Source organism: Chinchilla lanigera, unplaced genomic scaffold (genome assembly GCF_000276665.1).
Source record: "Chinchilla lanigera isolate Chin_1 unplaced genomic scaffold, ChiLan1.0 scaffold00063, whole genome shotgun sequence".
NCBI lineage: Eukaryota > Metazoa > Chordata > Mammalia > Rodentia > Chinchillidae > Chinchilla > Chinchilla lanigera.
In genome coordinates this window covers 13,707,989-13,720,448 of record NW_004955464.1, presented here as the reverse complement: position 1 = coordinate 13,720,448, position 12,460 = coordinate 13,707,989, and the positions used below count along the sequence as shown (strand labels likewise).

Here is a 12,460-nt window from a genome sequence, read left to right as displayed (position 1 = left end):
TTTTAGGTGCCTGTGGCAAACCCTGGTGAAAACATTGAAAGATGGGCAATTCTACCAGAGCAAAACTCAGAAGGGGAGGCTGGACTGGTGATAGAGATTTAAAGTCACTAATATTTATATAACTGAAGCTGCGGGTTTAATGAGCTGTACCTGGAAGACAGGTGTATGGGCATGGGAATGAATGAATGAATGAATGAACAAATGGAAGAAATTTAAAAACCTGCTCTGAATACCTTTGGCTAGAAAACATCAAGATAATGAATGCTGAGGGAAAAAGGATAGGTATGAAGTAATGAGGCAGTGATCGCTCCCACTGCACCCTGTAGAGCTGGGTCTGAGGGGAGAGCCCTGCAGAGTAAGCTTAGTGACTTGCCACATCGGCTGTCCCTACTCTGCACCCCTACCCTTTGCCACCTGCACAGAGCGTGGCTTCCCAGCCCTGTGTGGTGCTGCCGGGTAATAGATTTCTGTGATGTGAGTGATGGTCCAGAGGATAGTTCTTATTCTAGTCATCCCTCCCACAACAGTGAAACAGCCCCACACATACCCTGTTCACCTAGCAAGTTGCTAAAATTAAAACTTAATCAAGCATGTTCACTTGGGGATGCTGAATAATTCTGCAGCCTGCCCCAGAGAGCAGGGAATTGCCTGGCTGACAGCTGCAGTGAGAGCTGCGACAGGTGCCTACACTGTGGTGCTCCCACTCCATACTCCTGACAGACAAAAGAAGGGGGCCTGGCCCTGCCGGCCTGGCTAGTGTCTCAGAAGGGAGGGGTCCTGGTCAGGAATGTCTCCTCTGTAATCCTAACCTGATGATGGGACAAGACAGGACCTCTGGGCCTGTTTATCTACTGGCCAATTTTGCCCTTTTTCTGTCACCTTTTGAGTAAATCCTTGGACCTAGAATTCTGCCTCTCTGGAGTTTCCATTAAAATGATGTTGTTAGAACAGAAACGTATTTGATGCATCTGCCTCATCTTTTGCACTTGTGTTCACCTTACCCATGGTCCAGATCCTTTTTTCCTTACAGTACTGGGGATTGAACTCAGGTCCTTTGCACCATGCTACATCCCCAACTCATTTTTATTTAAGTCTCACTAAGTCACTAAATTGCCCAGTTTGGGTTCCAACTTGCAATCCTAGTGCCTCAGCCTCGGTTCTGGGACTGCAGGCATGCACCACTACACCAGGCTCAGATATCTTCTCAAGGGTCTTATTTCTTCCTGGCTTACACTAGTAATCATTATAATATAATTACTATAACTAATAATAGGACAACCACACACACACACACACACACACACACGTATTCTACCCTGTAGTTAGAGATCAAGCTCCTCCTGTATAAAATCACCTAACCCATATGTTCACTAGAATGTGATCAGACGCCAGTCTACTGCCATTCTTCCCATCCACCTATGTGTGGCAGTCCCTTATTGTCCCATCACTACCATGCGATAGTGCTATTTTATTGTACGAGATATGAGGTAATCTTTCCCACTCAAGCCTCCTGCATAAGGCCAGACTTTGTGAGCTTATGATTATGTTCTCCTTTCCTTGGTACATGATGCTCTCTCCATTCCCTCAAGTTAAAAAATTCCCCTCATTCTTAGGTTTATGGACGCTTACCAACCACATAAAACACCATTTTAAGGACACAGCTTTCCATGCCCTGCTTCCTTCTGCTAGAAGTTGACCAGAGTTGGCTGGAAGTTGGCTATCCTAAATTCTTAGGGTAAAAATTTCTCTAAAACTAGTGATGTTCCTTCTCCTCTGGACTCAAGGGATGTGGACTGACTGCAAAGATGAAGATACTTGAAACGTGAACATCCGCTCATGCTCCCACGTGAAACAGAACCTGGCCAGAGCCTGGCCTGGCCAAGGAACTTGCTAGCTGAGAACAACAGGCAGGCAGTGGCTTGGCCCTGGGTTGGCTCTGATGGTGGTCACATCCCTACACCCTGACATGCCAGATGACTGCCAGCACTTACTGTGAAATCTATTTGATGAGTGACAGATATCCCCATTCCTTTCACTCATAGATCTGCCCTTCAAAACTACATTTTTTTCTGGGTTCCCAGAAGGGAAAGACGCACTCACAGGTGCAGTAGAAACCCGAAAGGTTCACACGCTGCTGAGAATATCGGCGCACAGATTCTGCCCTGGTCTACTGAGACCAGCCTCTTCATGTTCTCTGTTTGCTTCACTCACCACCAGATCTCCACGACTGCCAGAAAACCTGCATCACCTGGACTGTCATTCCTGTGGGGCTCTGGGTACCCATAATCTAGTGGTTCCCAACCTTGCCTGATATCGGACTCATTGGAAAAAGTTTCAAAAATAGTGATCCCCCTCCCTGCCAGGTTACAATTTAATTGATTCTGGAACACGGGCTCAGTATTGGAATTTTTTTTCTGAATTCCAAAACTACTTTACTGCCTTTGTTTGACTGTTAATACCACTTTCATACTGTAAGACAGCAGGTGATTTTAAAGCAAGCATAGATCAGAATTGTTAAGATGGGTATTTGGTCTGAATTTTATACCTGATTTTTTTTAAAATGTGGTAAAAGCAAGATCGCTTTCAGAATTCACATGTCATGTTAACCTTTAAAACAGCTGCTAAGTCGTGACAATGCAACTTCTTTATAAACCACTTGATATCTGCTTTTATACATAGACCCTTATGCAAGAAAAAAAACTGAACTTAGACCTTTTTATAGACAAAACCTAACTTCCAGGCTTCAGCGAGATGTGGGAACTTTTCTTGCAGACCGTTCTGTTTCTTGTTCTTCAAACTTTTCTTTCTTGCTTCAATGCGGGCTTTTTCCTCAGCTCTCGGTCTGACAGAACGATCCACATAAGGCCTTGCAGATAATTGTTTCTTCTTGTGTCTTTCATTCATGTACCAAGGTATAGGCTACTACTTGAACTTGTGGCAAATGATTCTTCCAAAGATGTCTCTTCTCCAAGCACCAGGTCTAGCTCTTTTTTGACCAGTATGGAGAAGCCTTAAGCATCTTCTCTTTCCTGGACAACTCATGCCTCCACGAAATCAGCTATCTTTTCTAATCGTTCTGGGCTTGGCCTTGGCAAACTCTGCTGCTTGGGCTCCCATTTTAAAGTTAGAAGCATGTTTCTTTCTTTCAGTAAGACGTACCAAAGTTACGTAAACCTTCGTTACTTTTGCTCCTTAGTTGCTGACAAGTCCGTACAGCTCCAGATTTCACTTCTTCTTGCCCCCCAATTCTTTGGGTCATCAAAAAATTCTTCCATAGCTGAGTATGGTGGTGCACACCTGTAATCCCAGCACTTGGGAGTCTGAAGCAGGAGGATCGCTGTGAGTTTGAGGCCAGCCTGAGCTACATAGTGAGATAATCTACACCGGTGAAAGGATATGACATTTGGTACATTCTTAGGAAACAAACTAAGTGAAAATCCTGAGCTAGCAGGGGCCTTAGCTGTTATTAATGACCCAGAAACCTTCAGGACTGCTGAGATTCTTCTACAAAAAGTAGCCACACTGGCTGCAGCCATTTTTTCACACACAGTATTGGGATTTTAAAATTCTGATTCTAATGTCATGCAGCATGGTAAAGAACCACTGCCCTCATCTGACCCCATCTCTCACCCCTCCCCAACTCTAACAGTCCACCAAAATCCCCTATACCCATGTTTCTTAAACTTCAGCATCACCAAGTTGTTCCAGAGGGCTTGTGAGACACAAACTGCCTGGCCCCACCCCAAGGTTTTGGAATCTGTGGGACCGGATCCCCAAGGGTCTGTATTTCTGACAGTCCCCCAAGTGTTGCTCATGCTGCTGGTCCAGGGTCCACAGTGAGAGAATCTTTTCCAGTATCTTGCTCTCTTTATTCCTTAACTTTCTCTCTCTAATGAACTTGTCCTTCTCCCAGTCATGTTCACCCCAAGACCGTCTCAGTAGCAATAATTATACCCCTTTGTAGTACCCATCTTAGGCACCCTCCTTTCTAACCTCTGATTCACCACTTATAGAACCCCAATTCCAACCCCATAGCTGGACCTTCCTGGTCAGTGCCAAGACTCAAACCTAGGGCTTTTCACAGCCCCTCACACACTGCATCCTAACTTCCGTCCTCACCCAGCATAGAGTACGTGGCCCACTCTTATCTCTGTTCCCTTATATTCCCAAGCCCTTCTTTCTTTCCTTATACTCTCTTACCAAAACTCTCACCCTAGTTAAGTCTTAGCTCTTACATCCCATTTAACCTAGTAAACAGAAACAGAAGTTCATTTCTACCTGCTCTCCCCACCCGCCTCCTGCGCCAAGCCCCCTTGTGCCTGCCGCTGTTGGCTTTCTCTCTGTTTCTCTCTTTTTCTCTCTGTTCCTGTGGGTGACTTGTTGCTCCACTTATGCTCTCTTCCAGCGAATGTCCCCTTCTCATCCCATCATCAGATTTCCTCTTTCTGCTGGTTTTATTTCTGCCAGCCCACAATGTGCAAAAATATTTACCATCTTCTAAAAAAGAAAAACCCCAAAACAAACTTTCAGGGCCATAAATGTAGTTGAGGGGTAAAGCACTTGCCTGGCCCGCTTGACACTGTGGGTTTAACTCTCAGCACTGGCAAAAACAAAAACAACAAAACAAAGCAACAACAAGAAAAACCTTCCCCGGCCCCTCTTCCCCTGCAGCTAATTCTCCATTTCTCTCTTCCACTTTGCCACCCTTTTTCTTCCATTCTCATTTGAACCCTTTCCAGTCAGATGTCCCCACCCTTCCTCTGAAATGACTTTGTCAAGGTCCCTAGTGATGTCCCTATTGCTAAATCCAGCAGCCAATCCTCAATCTAAGTCATTGCCTTCTAGAAACACTTCCTTCGTCTGGCTTCCGGGACTCTGCTCATCTCCTCATTCGCATTCTCTTTTTTGTTTGTTTTTTTGTTTGTTTTCCAGTACCGGGAATTGAACTCACGACCTCGCACTTGCTAGGCAGGCGCTGTGCCGCTGAGCTAAACCCCAGTCCTCCTCATTCACTTTCTACCTCACTGCTTGCTCCTTTGACTGCTCTTCCTCCCCCCTAACTGCTCAACTCTGGGGCGTCCTTGGACTCCACTTTCAGATTTCCTCTCTTCTTCATCTGCACTCCCTCCCCAAGCGAGCTCACCTTATCTCTCAGCTTCATAACAGCTCTATGCTGTGACTCCCGCATCTCACCCCAGCCCCGGCTGCTCCCGGAGCCTCACGCTCACATACCCGGTGGACATCTCCAGTTGGCAGTTCACGTGTCCAAAACAGAACCACTGATCCTTGTAATGGCACAGGCCCGAGTAATTGCCTCCTTTATCTCTGCCATATCAGTAAATGGCTACTTTAGTTTCTCATTTGGATCAGGCCCAAAGCCTTGGGGTCATTCTTGACTCCTTGCTTTCACGTCAGCACACAGCATATCACAAAGCCTGTTGGTTCCACCGTCAGAAGACACCCAAATTCTGTCCATTTGTCTCCATCTCTACCACATTACCCTGACCGTAGCCAACATTCTCTCTCCCCTCGACAACTGCAAGTCTCCTAAGGGCATCCCACTTCTTTTCCAGGGGCCTTTCAATATGTAAATCAAATTCTGTGATTCCCTGACTTGCTCCTGCATCAGAGAAAATCTGAACCCCTTCCAAAGGCAGAACAGACCTCCATGACCAGGCCTCCCGCTCCTCTCTGATCTCATACTCTACCCTCGCGCCTGTGGCCTTCAGCTTTCCCACTTCTGAATCAACGGCCTTTGCTCTTGCTCCTCCTCAGGCTGGGATTCCTTTTCCCAGGCCTCCCTCCATGTCAGTCTCAGTTTAGATCCAGACTTTCTATGGGCCTCTTGCCACACACTCTCCCCACACTCCCACCTGGCACCCTCCCTCCTGGCACACTCTGGCCTTTTTCTTGCTCTTTTTTCCTACAGGGACTTTTACCTGAAATGTCACATGCTGATTTCTTGACTCAGTCTCACGCACTCGAATGTAAGCTCCATAAGGAAGACTTTGCTCTATTCACCACTCTTTCCCCAAAGAGCCTCTCTATGATACATGCTCAGTAAATACTTGTTGAATTAATTCATCAGTTGGAAAGTGTTTGGGTCTTCCCTCCCCAGTGGCCGCAGCCCTGTAGAGGGAAGTGTCCCCTCACTGCCTTTCTCCATCTTCTAATAGGCCCTGGCCACCACCTGGGCCCTTCCCTCCCCTGGGCCCTCAGGCCTTCTAATCGCTCCTGCTGCAGAGGGAGGGGCCATCTCTGAAGAGAGAGGCGGGAGGGAGGAGCTCCATCTGGTGTCCATGAAGACAGGGAACAGGCTTGGGTAGGCTGTTCTGTCCACCTGAGTCCCCAGCCTAGGGCTAGGAAGCCCTGGGGTCAGGCACCTGCAAGTAGACTGGTTCTTGGCTCTTCTCTGTTTTAAGAGGGTGGGCCCAGGGGCCCCAAGTTCTCTTGGTTTGACCACCTAAGCCGGACTGGCACAGGCCTCCAGACTGCGAAGGCAGGGGGTTGGGGTGGCGGAGACAATGGACAGCTCAGAGCCAGCTCCTTCTGCACCAGCCTGAAGTGACACAATGGTACAAAGGGCGAGTCTTGTGCTGGAGGGAGGGGGGTGGGAGAGGCTTTGTCCTGCGGTTTTATACATTGCTGGGGGGAGGGGGCTAGAGGTGGGAGGGTGGTAAGGGGCTGTCAGCATGGGGAGGAGTAGAGTGGTGCTGAGGCCCTGGAAAGTTTTTGAATTTCAATCAGATTGGCTTTGAAAGAGTTTGGCTTTTGTTGAAAGAAAGAGAAAGGTTAATGCTATAGTTGAGGGAGAGGGTGGGCTCTAGAGATAGAGTCCTGTTTGCTGGCGGTCAGCTGTGGGACTGGCAGCAAGACTGGGATGGGAGGGCAGGGCCAGACTGAGGAGCGCCTGTCAGAGAAGAGGTAACCTGGTCAGTCGGGGAGGCCATCTGGGGATGAGCAGGACAATTTCTTTGCCCCTGCTGCATGCCTTATAGAGCTTTCCACTTTTTAAGCCGGAAGAAAATGAAGTCCCCCCCAACACTCCACCCAGTCACAGGGGCAGAGCACTTGCTCAGACTGACTTTGCGACTAGTACAGGCTTGGTGGGGGGCTCTGGTGGCTCTGGACCTCTCAGTATTGAGGAATCAGCTGTTCTGCTGCTCTTGGCTTTTCCTGGCCTCCTGTGTACCCTTCCTCCTGTAGGGAGCGATTGCAAACTTTGAAATAGGCAATATTTTCCTTTCTCAAAGTTGGGGGAAAAAAAGAAACAATAGGGCCTAGGGGTCGGGTAGCCAGAAAGCGCTAGTGAGCAGGCACCTACAGCTCTGTGCCCCGACCTCCCAGCTGTGCTCCATTCTGACCCTTTCCCAAGCTGGTGTCACACGCACACGTGCGCACACACACTTTACGAAGCTCCTAGCTAAGGCTGCAGTGTGGTCTAGCTTTCTCGGGCCTGGTAAAGAGGACTGTGGAGATTTTAGCTCTGAAAGGCACTCTGTATGTTCTTAGTTCTATAGGTTAAGGGTCTGGCCCTGAGAACCCCAGGGCCAATCCCTGAACTCCAGCCTGGAAATATTTGACAGGAGAAAGATCAGAAGAGGAGAGAAAGAAAATATAAGAATAGCATTACTTTGTAAGATTATGTTCCTATTTTTTCTTTAATTTTGGTACATTTGAAATGTTTACCAAGTTTGCTTTCAGAGGTAAAAACTTGCCCCACCAAGCAAGAAAGGGACGTGGACTCCAAATCCAGGTGTGTGTGTGTGTGTGTGTGTGTGTGTGTGTGTGTGTATTACTGGGGACTGAACCCAAGGACTTCACACTGAGCTACTTTCTGAAATAGGTTCTCTAAATTGCTAAATTGCCCAAACAGGGCTCAAACTTTCAATCCTCCGGCCTCAGCCTGCCAGAGTGCTAGGATTATAGGCTTATGCCACCACACCTGGCTTCCTGTGTCCATTTTTAGGTGCCTGAGAGTTAGTGAGTGGGAAGATGCCCAGGACAGGTTTGCCTTCATCCACCACCACACTGACAATATGTTGCTGGTTGCATTCTCCATCTGGTTTGAAGAAAAAAGAAAAAATCCCAGACCTCATCACCACTACCACCACCAGAAGAGAGACACAGAGAGAGTGAGCTAGCCTGGCCTTTCTGTTCATCTTTCAGGGCCAGATCCGAGGTGAAGAGAGACCTGAGGAAAGACATCTAGGGCCAGTGATCTGACCCCTGCACTGATAACATCGGTGTCACCTGAGAACTTCAGGATGCAGACTGTCAGGGCCTACCCAGATCACTGAGGCAGAAACTTGGGGAGGGCCAGCAATCTCCTTGAACCAGCCCTCCAGATGATTCCGATGCTTCCTAAAGTCTTACCATGCTGATAAGTGAGGCTATTCTTAACTAGGTGATTCTGATGTCCTCAAAAATAATTTGTTCTGGGCAGAAAGCAGGCCTGTGAGTGAAGTAGTTCTTAGGCTCATCTGTCCAAGAGCATGGACACAAATGGCTGTCATGTAGAAGTTTTAAAGGCCACATTATCTAGGGTCTCTTTGCATCCCCACTGGCCTTCTCTGGGACCCAGAAGGTGGAGAGGAGGATGGCATGCAAGGTGACCATCTGATACAGCTAGTCCCTTGAAGATTCCTCTAGAAATCTAGACTTGTAATAACACACAGCACAGTCTGATGCATTGGAGGTTAGGGAGGGGCATTAGAATGCATGGTTGCTTGGGAAAGACAAAGAAGAGAGAGCCAAGCGCCCTCTTCCGTCTTTGATTTGTACAGATAGTGTCCGATACCTCAGAGACAAGGCCTAAGAGGCCCCTGGCACCTGCGTCTCACTGGCATCTGTATCTTTTTTGACATAGACTGAGTTTCTTTTTGCAAAATCTTTTTGCCAAAACCATGTGACCATTTCTGTCTTGAGAAGTTGGCATCCATCCTTTTTGCAGATTTGTCTCTCTGGCCTCTGTACCCCTTCCAGGTCTCCCTTTCACCTTGAACTGAAAACTTGGGAAGTCTTCTAGGCTATTTCAAATTGATATAACCAAATTATTAGTTTTGAACTATAAAAGCAAGACTAAGAATTCCTTTTAGAAGGAAAGAGAAATTGAAACATTAAGTAACCATTAGAGCTAGGCACTGTCTCCCTGCTTTACACAACTGGTCTCACTGACCCTCCTTGAAAACCTGCACAGTAAGCCCCCCATTGTATCACAGAGAATTGGGAGAGTCTATTACCTGCCCAGGCTCATATAGCTGTCAAATAGCCAGCAGGATTTGAACGTGGGTCTGATTGACATGAGCACACGTGTGTTCCTTTTTACCACAGTCTCAGGGGAGTTCCTCCAGGCCCCGGATGCCTCCCAGGCAACCCGAAGGAAGCTGGCTCCGGGCTAAGTTTGTGGGCTGCTCAGGTCCTGGTTAGAGTGCCTCTTGGTTGCCTGGTTTCTTCTCACTGGTGGGCCTGTCTACCCTCTGGTTCTGCAAGGCTCCCCGGGGAGAGGGCTGGGGCAACCACCAGGCCTCTGGACAGGTCGCTTCCTGCGTGTCCCTCCACCCAGCGTTAACCCCTGCGGCTGGCCCGCAGCGGGAAGCTTTCTTGCCTCGCTCTGCAGACTGCTCGCTTGCCTGAGTTTGCATTATTTATTTAATGTCTTGTACCGTAAATAATGGTAACTTTATGGTTATTAGGAACGGGTTAAGGTACATGCGGGTAGCACCAGGCTGCCTTCAAAAGGAACAGTCCTGGCATAAAATGTTGCGATAATTGCTTTACTGCTGAGTGTTGGTCTTTATTTTGTGTCTGATTTGTCCCTTAAGCCAGCGTAACATTCTCCCCATGGCAGGAGAATGCAGAGAGCAAATTGAAGGGCTGAGCATGAACAATGAGACATGGCGCACTGCTGGGTTTTTCTTTTTTCCTCTTTCTTCGTTTCTCCCTTGACCTCCCTCGGATCCTCTCCGCGCCCCTCCCCCACGCACTGCCCAGGGCCCCGCCCACGCTGGTTGGTGGAATCCTTCTCCCCACCCTTGACGCTTCTCCAAGGTATCCTGTCTTACCCCCTTATTTTGAAAATTAGGTTAATAGACCACTCCTATTCCTTCCTCCTTCTCTGGGCAGCAAACAAAACAAAACAAAAGAATAATCACATCAAAGAAGACTTCCCCCACATGAACCCTGGCATCCCAGGCCAGAGGTTTTCCTCTCTTTCATTTTTTTACAAGGAGTGGGTCGCCTGGCCCTAGGTAGGACACCACCTCACAGTCCTTCCCAGTCCTAGGGTGTCAGACAGGGCTGGGTGCAGGAGGATAGGCTCTGCGGCTCCTCCCTAATACTGGGAGAGGGTGATGGTCTCCTGGGTCACTGGAACTCACTTTCTCTTCTCCGCATGCTGTCACGCCAAGGCAGGCAACCCCTGCCTCTGCCCACCACATGCCATACCTAAATCTCCTTGTCTATGGAGGGAGGTGATCATCCAAAGCCGCGGGGGTGGGTTGGGACAGCATGGCTCAGACTTCTGCTTTTCCAGAAGGGGGTTCTTGTGGTTTCCTCTGTTGGCCCCTGAGGGCTGCTCTCAGCTCCCAGCAGCACCCCACAGGCTGAGCCGGCCAGAGAAAGTGAATCCCCTCTGCAGGGCAGGTCCAGAGTCACTCAAAGAGACGCCCTGGCTAACACAGGCTTCTCCGAGGCAAGGACACTGGCTTGGTCCTCAGAAGCCCTGGCTCCTCTTCCTTCTCCCCTGACCTGCCCAGCTAGCAAAACTGCAGAGCTCAGAGTTCCTTGGAAACTTCGTCTCCTTTTCATCTAAAATACAGCCAAAAATACCTGCCTTGTGGAATTCCTATGACGATCAAAAGGCAATAATGGGAGACTATAAACTCCTGAGTCAATGTGGTATCTCGGATTCCACCTGTACTCTCTAGCCAAAGTCAAGTGGCTGTCTCTGCATAAGGAGGAGACAGGAGTGGAGATTTGGGGGCACAAACAGGTGGGGACACTGCATCCCCATATATACCCCTAGAAAGGAGTAACTGCTACCCTTCCTCATGGCCCAGGGGTCGGAGAGATACGCGTCTCACTTAGAGGGATGCTCTTCGTCCAGCCCACCAGCGGTTACCTCCAGCCACATGGTTCCCTCTTGGCTCTTCTGCCTCCCACTCCTTCTCTTCCTCTTCTAGGTTTCCACTCTTGGCTACAGTGGAGCGACAACGAAGTCTAAGCAAGTTGACAGCCAGTGGCTCTCAAGGCCGAGGGGATTTGTAATCTCTCCACTTACCCCACCTCTCCACAGCCTAGTAACTCATCAATAGCGGAAATTTGAACAAAGTGGAGAACCTGGGATGAAAGGCAAAACGCTGTAGTGATTGGGGTGGGGTGCAGGGGGAAGGGGGGATGGCTTTAATTAGGGTTTCTTGGCCTCTTTAGTCCTGGGGCTGGTCGGGGTAATCCAGTTAGAGTCCTAGCCTTTCATCTCAGCTGGCTGGCCTCTCGGGGGCCCTGTCAGAGTCTTCAGGGGGCAACAAGTCTCGGGCAGGCCTGGAATGGGGTGGGGGCTGGTACGGCACTCACTTCCAGCTGGACGCAGAGGGGGGCGCGGAATGAAGCCCAGCCAGCACAGCAGTTGGTGGTGGGCAGTGAAGTGGCCGGTGTGGGCGGCTTGGGCGCTGGGCGGCTGTCTCCTGACACCAGAAACTCTCTTTATGAAAGGATCAAGTCGGGAGCATTGTTCTCTGGGCCAGGGAACCAAGGGCTCAGAATGCTCTTTTGTGTGGAGGTGCCCCTCCACCCACTCTCCCTTCTTTTTTCTCCCTTTGAGCCACTGCTGGCTGTGCCTCTGCCCCCATGCTTGGGGGGCACTGAGTGGTGGAGATGGGCTGGGGACAGACAGTCCTGGGGGAGCCATCTGTGCTGGGGTAGGATCCACTGGAGCTGAAAAATTAAACAGCATTTTCAATTAACTTTTCCTCTCTCGTTTGGGGGTGGGTATGAGGGGGTGGGGCGGGCTGGTTGAATTTAACCTTTGAAAAGCTGCTGTGGAGAGGAGGAGGGAATGACCTTTCTTTCCTGAGGCAGGGCTGGGCAGGGGTGAGGGACAGTGGAATTGTTTCCTCAGGCTGGGCAAGGGACCATCTCCTGGTGAACATTTCTGGGAGCCCTGGGTGTTGGCGGCCAGGTCCCCTTGTGTTTTCCAGGTGCCCTTGGGAGCTATCAGGTCTGCGAGCATCCTGGGGTGAACGTGCAGGAGAGATGGCCTGGTTACATGGGGTCAGCAGGTGGGCAAAGAGTGGGTGCCGAACAGTGAGACATTTTGCCCTCCCTTTAAGGGCTACCTCTTTTTCTCTGTCCATCTCCTCATCTTTTCCTTAAGAAATCCTGCTTTTTCATCCTGCTCCTGGGCTGGATGCCCCTGAATACTGCACAACACTTGTGGAAGGGACTCTGCTTTAGCTGATGT

General features: G+C 49.3%; 1 protein-coding gene and 1 pseudogene across 7 annotated transcripts in view; one reads left to right on the top strand and one right to left on the bottom strand.

Moving 5' to 3' along the window:
• The window catches only part of Rnf220 (ring finger protein 220), a 215,439-nt gene that overhangs the window by 74,818 nt on the left and 128,161 nt on the right, over positions 1 to 12,460 (top strand). The gene's annotated exons all lie outside the window — the stretch shown is intronic.
• LOC102021951 lies at positions 2,707 to 3,536 on the bottom strand (annotated as a pseudogene).